The sequence below is a fragment of the Schistocerca serialis genome, chromosome 4, assembly GCF_023864345.2.
Source record: "Schistocerca serialis cubense isolate TAMUIC-IGC-003099 chromosome 4, iqSchSeri2.2, whole genome shotgun sequence".
In the NCBI taxonomy this organism is placed as follows: Eukaryota; Metazoa; Arthropoda; class Insecta; order Orthoptera; family Acrididae; genus Schistocerca; species Schistocerca serialis.
The window spans coordinates 613867691-613881530 of NC_064641.1; positions in this window are offsets into that span (position 1 = coordinate 613867691).

The following is a 13840-nucleotide window of genomic DNA, read 5'->3' on the forward strand; positions in this document are numbered from 1 at the left end:
AAGTAATTTACGGTTTTTGCTTTTTGTGTTACACACACAAAGATAGAGAGAGAGAGAGAGAGAGAGAGAGAGAGAGAGAGAGAGAGAGGGGGGGGGGGGGGGGGGGGGGGAATTGGAGGGCCTGACGATGGGAGGGGGGATAGAGTGGATTGAATTAATGACGGACATATAAATGTAAACAGCCAAGCACATGCAGCTACACAGACGGATTACTGTATAAACGTATAACTCAGTAACAGATAAAGTTCAGACGACACGACATGACCAGTATTGAAACACAGGTGTAGTGCTCGGATCTTTATTCTGAGCGTCTGTCTTTAGGTTGCCATAGTTTCCCTAAAATAATTTAAAAATATGCGCAGATGGTTCCTTCAACAAATCCAGCAGTAGCTCCTGCTAGTGTCTTTCTTAAGTAAAGCTTGAAATTGCCTCTCTAACAATTTCGATGATAATAATACGTTACGCTGCAATATTCCGACCTTTATTTGGGACGGTGGCAGTATATTTACTCGAGCAACGTAGATACATGGATTCCTACTTTTGTAAACTGAGTGAACCTGAGACGTAGTTTACTGACCATTTCTCAAACAGATATAAAGTTAATGCCAAGGCAAACCCAGCTCCCTGAGAGAGGTACAGAAAAAAGATTATTAACTATTACGTAACAGTACATCTACAATGAATGCACGACATTATGCCATTTACCTTTCCAACCGATTTCTAGGAATAGGATTTTTTTTTCTTTTTTTGGATATGGTAGGCACATAAGCGATGCTGTGGTTTTCTTCTCTCCTGCTGTCTGATTTGTACAGTCTGAAGTAGAAGACATTTTTAATTGAGTCGCGAAATATTTCGCCACACATGGAGATCTCAGCAACTAACTAAGTTTTCCTCGCACTCAACGGATCTTTTTTCAAGTTATTCATTCCTTTCTTTTATTAACACTACATATCTAACGCGCAAAAAATTCTCTAAATTTTTTAAGACATTCTAAAATTTGCGCTTTACTGTTGCCACTTCCAATGCACAGCTAATTACTCTTTAGCGCATAAACATCCGATTTGCATTATGTTCCTGTAAGGGACTCACATCGAATTTTATCACTGTCTGTTCTTCCTCGTGCTTCGTTGTTTTGTACTTAACTTTTCACGTACTTCCCTACCTGGGCATTTTAAATGATTTTGCTTTCTTTCTTCCAATTTTTCGATGAACCAGCTTTCATTTAAATACTATATAATGTACATTTTCATAGTCTGCATACACCTTAACTAGGCTCGCCTTATGACTGCTTTGTTTTGGTTCATCCATCGGTCCTAGTATGTTTGTCTGACTCTTATGCCTTCATCTACATCTGGGAACGTCTGCAAATTTTGGAGATTCAGACTTGCACAGATGTTAGCAGTCTACGTTGAAATATGTATTCCTCTATGGCTGGAAGTTAGCTCAAAGGTTCAGGAAGGCAACGGTATACCACCTCCAGTAGAACCACTCCTAGCAAAGACCGTGGTATTCGAGCGAACCTTCAGGTTAACACTAGCTTTATCTATTTTTTTAGTTAGCTGTTGGAACAACATAGTCGTTGAATTTCAGTTATGATATGGTGTTTTAAACAATCTGGGAAAAAGGCAAATTAGGTAGTAGCAGCATAATAATGAAGCAAGCAATCACTCACCATCCTCAGTACTCAGCTTTAGATCGGTACACGTCAGCAGTGCAAATGCTGATAACAAGTCTTTCATGACGCTCATGGTATACACCCTGCCTGAGGATACATCTTTATTCCAAAAGTTGTTTCATTCACAGGTCATCATCACAGTGTTCTGTACACATGAACAAGACAAGAGAGCATATAAGTGTCAATAATAAAAGTACAAATACAGATCAGTTAACATACTGGAGAAAGAGCTTACAGTAGTTACAATATCTACAATTTAGCGAGTACATCGGAACTTAGGTGTAAACCATAAAAGGGTCTAAAACATAAATGTCGAAACATCGTTGACTCTTTGTAGTTTTGTCGTCCTCAGCCGCGTGTAATATGATGCTGATAATGGCTGTTTTAGACTCATCTACCACAAATGAATGAAACAATTTTTGTGTTACACGCGTTTCGCCTGGACATTGTATATTGACGCTATAAACAATTTTGGCACATTGAGCTGATCTATGCTGTAATGATAGTACAAATTTCTGCTTACAAAGTTCGCTGATTCTGGTCTGTGTGTGTTCTTTTTTCTGTTTTACAGTGGCTTCTTCTGATTTCTACACTACAAAATCTCGTTTCCACAGCACCAGGAACTGAACAGTTGTTTACGTGATGTCCTATTTTGGATTTTGATGCCAACTGCTGAATGTCGTTACCAACTGCTGAAGACGTGTTTGTGATATCAGTGATCTTTCCCTCTCATGTGTATGTGTGTATGTGCGTGTGTGCGTGTGTGTGTGTGTGTGTGTGTGTGTGTGTGTGTGTGTTCCATTTATTTTCCTAACATGGTTGTATGGTTGTGAGGATTCATTTTCCAATTACTTTTTACTCTCATTAAGTTTAGAAGAGAGTTTGCCTTGATGTGTGTGTCAGTCGTTTATCACATGATTGTACTTTGCTATGGCTTTCTGTCACTATCACTTCCACAACCAGAATGCCATAGCAGTCAATAAACGAGCTATGAACGGAGAGACACACGATACACATTAACACAAACACTCTGCTAAACTTAATAAAAGTTATGAAAAAGTAATTGAAAAAACCCTTACGTATAGACAACCAATTTAAAACAAATACACACACACACACACACACACACACACACACACACACACACACATATGCCAGACGTATACATCACTGGTATGACAAATACGCACTCAACAGTTGGTAATACTATAGAACAGTAGACGACACCTACCAAAACCGAACATCAAGAAAACAAATTATTGTGCTTCCGAGATATTTAAAATCACTTACACAGGCTCTAAATTAGAAAAATGTACATTAATGCGGATGAGTAGGACATGCAAATCCGTAATGTTCTCATACAGCATTAGTAGTGTCCTGGTTGACACAGTCACGTCGTTTAAATATATGAGCGCAACGTTGTAAAGCGGCATGAAAAGGAACGGGCGTATTTAGGAAAGACGGATGGTAGATTTCGATTTATTGGGAGAATTTTTACGAAAGTGTGGTTCATCTGTAAAAGCGACCGCAAATAAATGCTAATGAGGCCTATTGTTGAGTACTGCTCGAGCATTTGGGATGCTCTTCAGGTCGCATTAAAGGAGGGCGTCGAAGCATTTCAGAGGCTGCCTCCTAGATGTATTACTGGTTGGTTCGAACATCTCGCAAGTGTTACGGAGATTTTCCGAAGATTTCAAATGGGGGAGGCGACGTTCTTTTCAAGGAACGCTGTTGAGAAAATATAGAGAACAGACATTTGAAGCTGAGTGCAGAACGATCCTACTGCCGCCAAGATACATTTTCGGTAAGGAGCACTATTATAGGATACGAGAAATTAGGGCACGTACGAGGAGATAAAGACAGTTGCTTCTCCCTCGCTCTGTCTGCTACTGGAACACGAAAGGAAGCGATTAGCACTGTACGGTGACTTGCGGATGTAGAAGATCTCTGGCATATCGCACGTTCTACGATCACGTACCTGCACTGTCAAAGTAGACCAATGGTGTCCATTTGTCGCGCGATACGGCGACCCCGTCTGAGTTGGCCGGCAAAGGGCTGGGAGCAGTGTGGGCGCTGACACGTTTTACGGCCCCGGAGGGCGCCTACCCGAGCCAAGATTTGGGTCGTGGCCGGGCCTGCGGAAGAGGCTGGAGGCGGCGAGTTGGGCATGGACCACACGTAGCGCGCGTTAATTAATTGGGCGGCGTCGCGGGTCACGTGCGGCCCGAAGCGGCGCGGCCCGCGCGAAATGAGCCGCCACCGCCGCCTCCGGAGGCGGAGACGGGGCCTGGGCCACCAGGTGGGCGACGCGTGGGCGGCGGCGGCGACCTTTATTTCATTTCCCGCTGCGGGCAGGGCTGCTGCACGCGGGAAGCCAGCGGCGACCTGCCCTGCCTGAGCGCCTTCTTGCGTTCTTCGCGTTCTGTCGTCTGAATTTTTCGAATAAACCGAACACACCCACACACACACACACACAGACACACACACACACACACACACACACACACACACAGAGAGAAAAAGTGAGATACAGAGGGGGAGAAATGAAGTTGGAAGGGAAGAGAGAGAGAGAGAGAGAGAGAGAGAGAGAGAGAGAGAGAGTGAGGGGGGGGGGGGGGAGGGCGGGAGAAGAAAGAGAGCGAGAGAGACCAGCAGAAGTTATTCAGCATACACAGGTTGTTTCAACTGCTTCTTACCAACTCCTAGGACGAGGGGAATATGGTAACTCGAATACGAACACATCTCTTGTTTTGTGTCCGCGTAGTATGCTTTAATTGTCCAGAAGGCTTTTAACATCTTGATTCGGGATTTTCTGTCAGAAAGGTCATATTTGTAACAGTTGACGGAAAGTTGTTGAGTAAGACAGAAGTAAGTTCTGGAGTCCCCCAAGGAAGTGTTATGGGCCCCGTGTTGTTCCTGATCTACACAAACGATTTAAGAGACAATCTGAGCAGTCCTCCTAGACTGTTTGCATCTGATGCTGTCATTTACCATCTTTAAAGTCATCGGATGATCAAAACGAATTGCAAAATGATTTAGACAAAAAATCCCTTCGGTGCAAAAAATTGTTGTACACACTAAGTAATGAAAAGTCTGAAGTCATCGTCATGAATATTGAAAGAGATCTGCTAAATTTTGGCTACACGATAAACCACAGAAACCTAAATTCTGTAAACGCAACTAAATACTTAGGGATTACAATTACGAACAACTTAAACTCTAACGATCACATAGATTTCGCTGGGAGGGAAGTAAACCAAAGACAACGATATATTGTCAAACACTTAGACAATGTAACAGGTCTACTAAAGAGTCGCCTTACACTAAGCTTGTCCGCCCACTTCTCGGATAATGCTTTGAAGCGTGGATCCACATCAGAAACGAGTGACGGGGGACACTGAAAAAGTTCAATGAAGGCAATTCGTTGTGTATAAGGTTCAGATGGTTCAAACGGCTCTGAGCACTATGCGACTTAACTTCTGAGGTCATCAGTTGCCTAGAACTTAGAACTAATTAAACGTAACTAACCTAAGAACATCACACACATCCATGCCCGAGGCAGGATTTGAACCTGCGACCGTAGCGGTCGCTCGGTTCCAGACTGTGGCGCCTAGAACCGCACGGCCCCTCCGGCCGGCTGTGTATAAGGGAAAGAGTTCCACAGGTACGACATACGAATTGATGCGGCTGTCGTTGAAACAAAGTCGCTTTTCGCTGCGGCAAGACCTTCTCATAAAATTTCAATCGCCAACTCTCTCCACAGATCATGAAAATATTTTTTTAGCGCCCAACAAGATAGCGAGAAATGATCATTGCAATAAAAATAGGAGAAATAAGAGAAATCAGACCTCGCGCGGAAGATTTAAGCATTCGTTTTTTTCACGCTCCGTTCGAGACCGAAACGGGCGGTGAACCCTCTGCCAGGCACTTAATTGTGAACTGGAGAGTAGTCATGAAGATGTAGATGAGCAGCCACTTAAAGTACGGGATAAGCACATGTGACAAAACGGCAGTCGTTCCCACGACACACATGCTAATAATCTTCGACATTGGCCTCGCATTTATTCGAATTTATCACCCAGCGCAAAGTCCGAACCGCCTGGAAAAATGTGGAGGTGATTCTTGTATATAAGAAGTGTGAATTCCGGATGCTCTTATATAAGGAGGGTGAAACAACACTCCTGCCCTATGACAGACCAATATCCTTGATTTCGGTTTGCTGCAGAATTCTTTAGCATTTTCTAAGTTCGAGTAAAATAAAATTCATTGGGATGGAGAAGTTTGTGTCCACAAGTCAGCGCGGCTTCAGGGAGCAACACTCAGGGAGAACTCAGCTTGCCTTTTCTCTGCTCATCATCTTGGGATCCATTGAAGAAGGGCAAAAGGCAGATTCCTGGCCGTGCGGGGTAGCTGCGTGGTCTTGGGCGTCTTGTCACGGTCCGCAAGGCTCCCTCCGTCGGAGGGTCGAGTCCTCCCTCGGGCATGGGTGTGTTTGTTGTCCTTAGCTTAAGTTAGTTTCAGTTAGGTTAAGTAGTGCGTAAGCTTAGGGACCGATCACCTTAGCAGTTTGATCCCGTAAGACCTTACCACCTTACCACCGAAGATTCCTGAATTTCCGGATGTGTTTGACGTAATGCCAACTGCAGACTGCTCAATAGAGTCCGAGAATATGGAATAGGTAGTCAGATATGTTAGCGACTCGAAGACTTTTTAAGTATTAGAACCCACTACGTTTCCCCGGACGGTGAGCGATGGGAGACAAGGATATCTTTAGGAATGGTTCATAGAAGTGTGCTACAGCCGCTCCTGCTGTTATACATACATAACGCCAATGTGCAAATGTTTGCTGATGGCACTGTAGTGTATGGGAAAGGCCATCGGTGACTGGCTGCAGAGGAATGTATGATGATGTGGAGAGAAATTCTCTTTAGTATGATGATACAGAAACTTCGATTAAATGTCTAGGCGTAGCGCAGTACGTAACGCAACTGGCACATAACATCGGTTGTATGGAACGCGAATGGCCTTTTCGTTTTACTGGGAGAACTTTAGAAAACTGCACCTTATCTGTAGTGGAGACCACATTCATAACACTTGTGCCACCCATTCTTGGTTACTCCTCAAGTGTCTGGGATCCCCAACTGGATTAAAGGAATATATCCACAATATTCAGTGGCGTGCTTCTAGATTTTACCAGGATGTTTGATGAAAACACTTGTTTACCGGTAATTCTGAGTGAACTCAAACGGCAATCCCAGGAGAAGTATTACATTCTTTTCGGGAAACAATGTTGAGACATTTTGTCATCAAATTGCCACGAAAAGCTGTTAACTTTTTATTTTACTGACCTGTAACTAGGTTTGACTTAGTGGTCATGAACTTGCAGAAATTTTTGAAATTTTGTGGTGTATGCCACTGTTCATAATTTGGAAAAGTCTTCATGAATACTTATCGCTGAGCGAATATGTGGTCCTAGCTCTAGACAACTGGTGTACGCTACACACTGTAAAACTAGTGTACCGCTGTAAAGACAAGGTTAGTCAGGGCTCATACGGATACCAGGAGACAATAGTTTTCCCTTCGCTCCATTTTCAAGTGGAACAGGGAAGGTAATGACTAGCATAGGTACAAGGTTTCGTCCGCCATGCTCCACACGGTGCCTTCAGTACATGTACGTAGGTGAGAATGAAGATACTGTGTGACGTCGACTCTTGCTTTGACAATGTCCACAAGTGTCTTGAGGCACTCACTGTCGATTAGATCGAGTAGAGATATACTACTGCAAGGTTGTCGATTTCACCAGCTATTCCGAACAGTCCCATAAACTTTCTATGGGACAAAGACGGGCTCATTTAACAAGTCCGTCATTTTGCGAAAGGGTGTCTGAGTGCTTGTTAGACCAGAAAGCTATGCATGCAGCTTTGTGAACATCAGTGTTGCCTTCTTGTAAGATGAAAATCAACGTAGTAAATCTGTCTGCAAGGGAGCGCAGCACTAGATCACCGATTATGTTGAATTATACAACCAAGTCGACGGTGAACTAACGAAGATGCACCAAAACATTATTGAAGGGACTACGCTCAACTAAATTTAGAGCTATGTGTTTGGAAACTCCATGCTAGTACCTTTGATTACATTTATTATTTTGATGATGCATCACACTGTTTGATTTATGTACCATAGTAGGTTTTTTTATGAGACTTGATATAGTACTTACGAACATTTAAGATACATGTATTTATCTCTGGGTGGTCAAAGTTTCATTGTGTTTTTGAAATATTGACCACAAATGGAATGGTAGTTGACAGTTGCAGTGCAAATATAGGCCGGTCAGTCGGTCCTCAGGTCCGTGCTAATTTAGATCACCTACAGTTTTTCCCATGCATTTTATAAAATATATTGTATTAATTGTTATGTAAAGCTTTAGTACAGTCCGCAAAGTTCACTATCTAAATATCACAGATGTGAACAAACAGCCATGATAATTACATTTCAATTTAAAAATCGGTCAAAGAACACACTGTATATGATAATGTGGATTTTTTTTTATATCCAAGCGATCGTCGACGTAATAAACTTTTATACAAACATTAAAAAGGTTGCATACTTCCAACTGTCAATGAATAAACTTCAAAAGAAAAAAAAGAAGGGATATTTAGTTGTGGCAGCTCATCTTTACATAAAACTAATGGATTCGACTGGAACCGGTGTTTCATGTCTAGTTCAAAAACAAGAAACAAATTTTCTGAAACGTCAGACATACAAGTTACGTCCAGAAGGTCTTCGCTGTACCTGTACGTAACTATTTCTTCCTCCAGCTCCTCCTCTGTTACTGCAATACGGCTGTAGAGCAGTACTCACCAAACTAAGTACGATACAGATCGATGTTGCGTTCAAGAGAAAACAAATTGCTTTTTCGGTTTTAATTCGCTTTGTTCTATGTCTTCTTATATCCTAATTCTCTTTCTTATCTTCAACAGCGAATCAAAGATGACTGCGAAGAAAAAGAACAAGGCGAGATGGAGGGAGGGACGGAGAAAGAATGGTGGCACATTGAGAGGAAGACTTCGCATATAAACATTAAACACCATATGTTAAAAATATACATAAATAAAAATAAAAAAAACCTAATACAGCTTATGATTAAAGCAAACGATGATCATTGTCAGCTTGTCAGCATATTGCCAATCTTTGCAAACGAACTGTCACTCTTCCATTTTTAACGCCAAACCGCAATTAAGATACACACAAAATATAATAAGTACTAAACCAGATATGACGTAATTTGTATCACATCATGCAGTGTTGTGCATTTAGCTGTTTTGATCGTTGTTTAGAGGCAGTTGCTACAAAGAGACGACGGGCAATATGTTCTTACATCAGAATTGCAAAACTATCCTTCAAAGAAAACCGTTTTTTATATGCAACTCCGCAGTCGCTACCGACCCTACAGCCTGTCACAAGGTCCGGCCATAATGACGACACAGATTTATCTCAAACTCAAATATTTCTTTTATGGTTTCTTTGAAGACGTTAAAACCACTGTGATATTCTGGCTTCCGTTTTCTCTGGAATGGAAGCACCCTTAGGTATAAATGACATCATATACCTTTTCAGTAATCGTGTATCGCACAGTGGAAATCATGGAGAGTTCCGTCGTCTCACTTGTTTCGGACTATAGGTGATAATCTTCCTGGAACAATTACTTGTATCGGATACCGCAGTTGCTGTATACATCTGAAATGACAACCAAATGCTGTACGCGTATGACTATCTTTTCACTAGTGACAGTATCTCAGACCATTTAGAGCTGATGCTTGACAACTTGCAGCCAGCTTGTTACCCATTACCCTCCGCCATTTCTGAACTTGTAGCTCATCAGGATAGCGGAAGTTGTTGTTGCTGCAACTGTCAAAACACGGCATGCTTGCAGACACAGACTCTATCTCGTTAAAAGTACCAGCGTGCCACCGGAAGGTGAGACACTTTTCAGTGGCGACCTGGAATATCGTAAATAGTATGTCAACCCACGAAACGCCCAGTTAATGATTGGTCTGGTGTCAAGGGTGACTAGGTATAATTTCTAATGTGTAATTTGAAGATGACAACAGCGATGGGTCGTAATGTATCTATGCTGTATTACACACTCACTGTTCATATCTCTCCATGCGTTACTCATCATGGTTGATCTCCTATATAAAATCTTGAGTGAAAACCAAAATTTTTCACGTTCTCAGGGTTAAAAACTGCAAACATCCATGTGATTGCAAGTATCTTTAAAGTTTAAATAGAAAAATAAAGCATATTTGTCGTGACTGATGCATAATAACAAAGGATCAGAATAATAAATATTTCTTACTACACACCCCTTTCGTTATCACATATACTGTCCCTGTCTGCCTCCAGACCACGTAACCACCACCGATTGGAATAACAGCCAAGCATTTTCACGAGCCAAGGAGTCACTGTCAATAATGACCACACCCAGGGGTTGCGATAGTTTCTTCTTCATTCCTCTTCTTCCATTAAAAGATGACGAGTTTCTATTCATGGCCATTGTCGTTGTTAAGTAACTCTAAGAAAAAGTCCTCCGAGGTGTGTAATGGTTATCACGTTTTATTTTCTCCTGAATCACTTTTGCTTCTTTTGTTAGACCATAAGAGATTTTTCATTCATAAAATAGAAGTTTGATGATTACAGTTTTTCTTAAAAGTACCACCGATGTCTAAGCAGTGTCTATGCAGCCTAGTATATTACTATTATTAAAATAAATGTTCACTTACAGTTTGAAGCTACCGAGCAAATGACGCCTTCATAAGGAGAGCTTACCTGTAAAAGAGAAAATAAATTATCACAATACGCACAAAAATACGCCAGAAAAACATGTTAGAAAGTAAAATTTAATTTCGTAAGACAATATTTTAAATTGCGTTAACACTGTTTAAAAACACTCAGCCCTCATTAATACATTTCGTTAACATGTAAAGTGCGTTTAAATAACACGCATTAAATAAATTGATGTTCTGGAATCATGCTGACGCGATCTGATCAAAGTGTAAGCAGTCTCCATTAAAATGTCTATCGCTGCTCTGAAAGCCATTTCCTTGCAATACAGGCCTCAAGCTGTAACGTGAATTTGCAGTTGTCTGCAATGATACAATGAAAATATTTAATTAAGGTTTGCTAAGTGCTTATCGTTCACCAGCTGCAACCTCTGTTTTATCTAAATAATTCTCTACTCCTACCACTACGCCATTAGGATCATAGTGGCTAACATGAGATGTGAAGTCATGTAAATATACATTTACTCTCCGGAAGCTACTCTGCAATGAGTGCAAGTGTTAGCAACTTTCTGACGAATCCACTTATAGAAAGACGGGTAGATGGCTCTCAATATTAGTCAGTACGTGCTCCATTCTTTCTTACCCTGTTCTCATCATTTCTACGCAAGGTAGATGATGGAGTCTGCAGAACTGTCCTAGAGTTCCCTCTACTACAGATTCTCTAAATTTATATCACAAGGGTCGCAAAAAGGACGTCACTTCGTCCCAAAGACTTTTATTTTTCATTACCAGGGCAATATTTTACATTTTTGTATGGATTATACAGATCTGTAACGATTCTAAAACAAGTATATTTAATGACGCCAAACTCTGCAGTAGCATTCAAGGTTTGGTCGCATTCCTTCCAGCAAATATACCCTTCAGCATTCTATTCGGCGCCCCTACTACTGATTTTACATTCTGGTCACGTTTTATGTTGGTTCTTAGTTCAAATGTGTGTGAAATCTTATGGGACTTAAATGCTAAGGTCATCAGTCCCTAAGCTTACACACTACTTAACCTAAATTATCCTAAGGACAAACACACACACACCGATCCCGAGGGAGGACTCGAACCCCCTCTGGGGCTTGGTTCTTAGCATTACACCTACACATGTAACAGATGTGATAGGCCCCATAACTTATAATCAGTTGCTATCGAGTTTCTCGCTGACGGAAAAAAAAAAAAAATCGTAACTCCAAGAAGGACTTATGTGGCATAAATGAAAGTTGGTAGGAGCGTTTCTAGATCTGAAGACGATGTCTAATCAAATTTCACGCCAATTGCATCAGAGTGGCACTAGAAGCTTCACTATGAGGATGCAAATCAAGTTTTCTTTAAATACACTCTGTAAAGATGGTGAGCGTGAGTTACCTTTGAGATTGGACGTGAAGAGCTGATGTTAGTCAAGAACGCCTTTAAGGGAACAAAGACACCATTAACAACACCTCACTGAGTTTAAACGAGGTCGTTTAACAGGGCTATGAGAAGCTGTATGTTCATTCTGTGGTACTGAAGAAAGACTTGGTAGAAATGTAGCCACTGTAAAAGATTTCTGGCAGCAGTGGTCACGAGAATGTGTAAGTAGGCTGTGTAGGTTTTTTTATTGGTAACGCCACGTAGCGCTCTGTATGAAAATCACTGGCTGTGCTGTGTGCAGTCTGTGGCTGGTTAGCATTGTTGTTGGCTATTGTAGTGGTGGGCAGCTGGATGTTAACAGCGCATAGCGTTGCGCAGTTGGAGGCGAGCCGCCAGCAGTGGTGGATGTGGGGAAGTGAGATGGCGGATTTTTGAGAATGGATAATCTGGAGGTGTGTCCATCAGAAACAGTACATTTGTAAGAATGGATGTCATGAACTGCTGTATATATTATGACTATTAAGGTAAATACATCGTTTGTTCTCTATCAAAATCTTTCATTTGCTAACTATGCCTATCAGTAGTTAGTGCCTTCCGTAGTTTGAATCTTTTATTTAACTGGCAGTAGTGGCGCTCGCTGTATTGCCGTAGTTCGAGTAACGAAGATTTTTGTGAGGTAAGTGATTTGTGAAACGTATAGGTTAATTTAGTCAGGGCCATTCTCTTGTAGGGATTACTGAAAGTCAGATTGCGTTGCGCTAAAAAAATATTGTGTGTCAGTTTAAGCACAGTCATGTATAATTGTTCAAAGGGGACGTTTCAAATGTACGGACGCTTTAAGACCAGGTTCCATATGACCACGTGGCACTACCGACAGAGAAGACCATCGCTTTTGATGTATGGCTCTGGTGCATCGTAGCTGTTGGCCTCACTGACACAACGAACTGTTGCAAATCAGTTAGTTCACGGAAAGCTCCGAGCCAGGCGCTAGTCCCCTTTTGTACTCTTTCATGCGAAAAGTCCGTGCAAAAATAAAAACTACTTACCTGTTTGGGGTAAACGTTTTTTATTTTCCGAGATAGTCTCTTTTTAGACTTATACACTTAGTCTAACGCTGTTCTAATTCGTTGATCCCTTCCGAATAATAGGAATTGTCCAAATCTGCAAAATAGTTATTAGTTGGTGCAATCACCTCCTTGTTTGAATAAAATCTTTGTCCCGCCAGCCATTTCTTCAAATTGGAGAACAAATAGCAGTCCGAGAGAGCCAAGTCTGGAGAAGAGGGGGGATGTGAAATATGTTGGATCCTGTTTCCATTAATTTTGCGACCAAAACTGCTGTGGTGTGTGTTGGTGATTGTCGTTATGGAAAAGGACCTTTTTGCGGTCCAATCGCCGGTGTTTTTCTTGAAGCTCGGTTTTAAAACGGTCCAATAACGATGACTAATATGCACTTGTAATAGTTTTACCCTTTTCCAGATAGTCGATGAGGATTATCCCTTGCGAATCCCAAAAGACAGTCGCCATAACCTTTTCGGACGAAGGACTGGCCTTCGCCTTTTTTGATGCAGATTCTCCCTTGGTAACTCATTGTTTAGATTGTTGTTTGGTCTCAGGAGTATAGTAGTGTATCCATGTTTCATCCACAGTGACGAAACAACGCTTGAAGTCCTGCGGATTCTTCCTGAACAGCTGCAAACCATCCTTGCAACACTGCAGACGGATCCGTTTTCGGTCAAGCGTGAGCAACTGCGGAACCCATCTTGCGGATGGCTACCTCATGTGCAAATGTTTATGCAAAATATAATGTACCTGTTCATTCGAGATGCCCACAGCACTAGCAGTCTCACGCACCTTAGCTCTTCTGTCATCCATAACCATACCATTGATTTGATCAATGATTTCTGGAGTCGTAACCTACACAGGGCATCCAGAACGTTCAGCATCACTTGTGCCCATATGGCCTCTCCGAAAATTTTGAAACC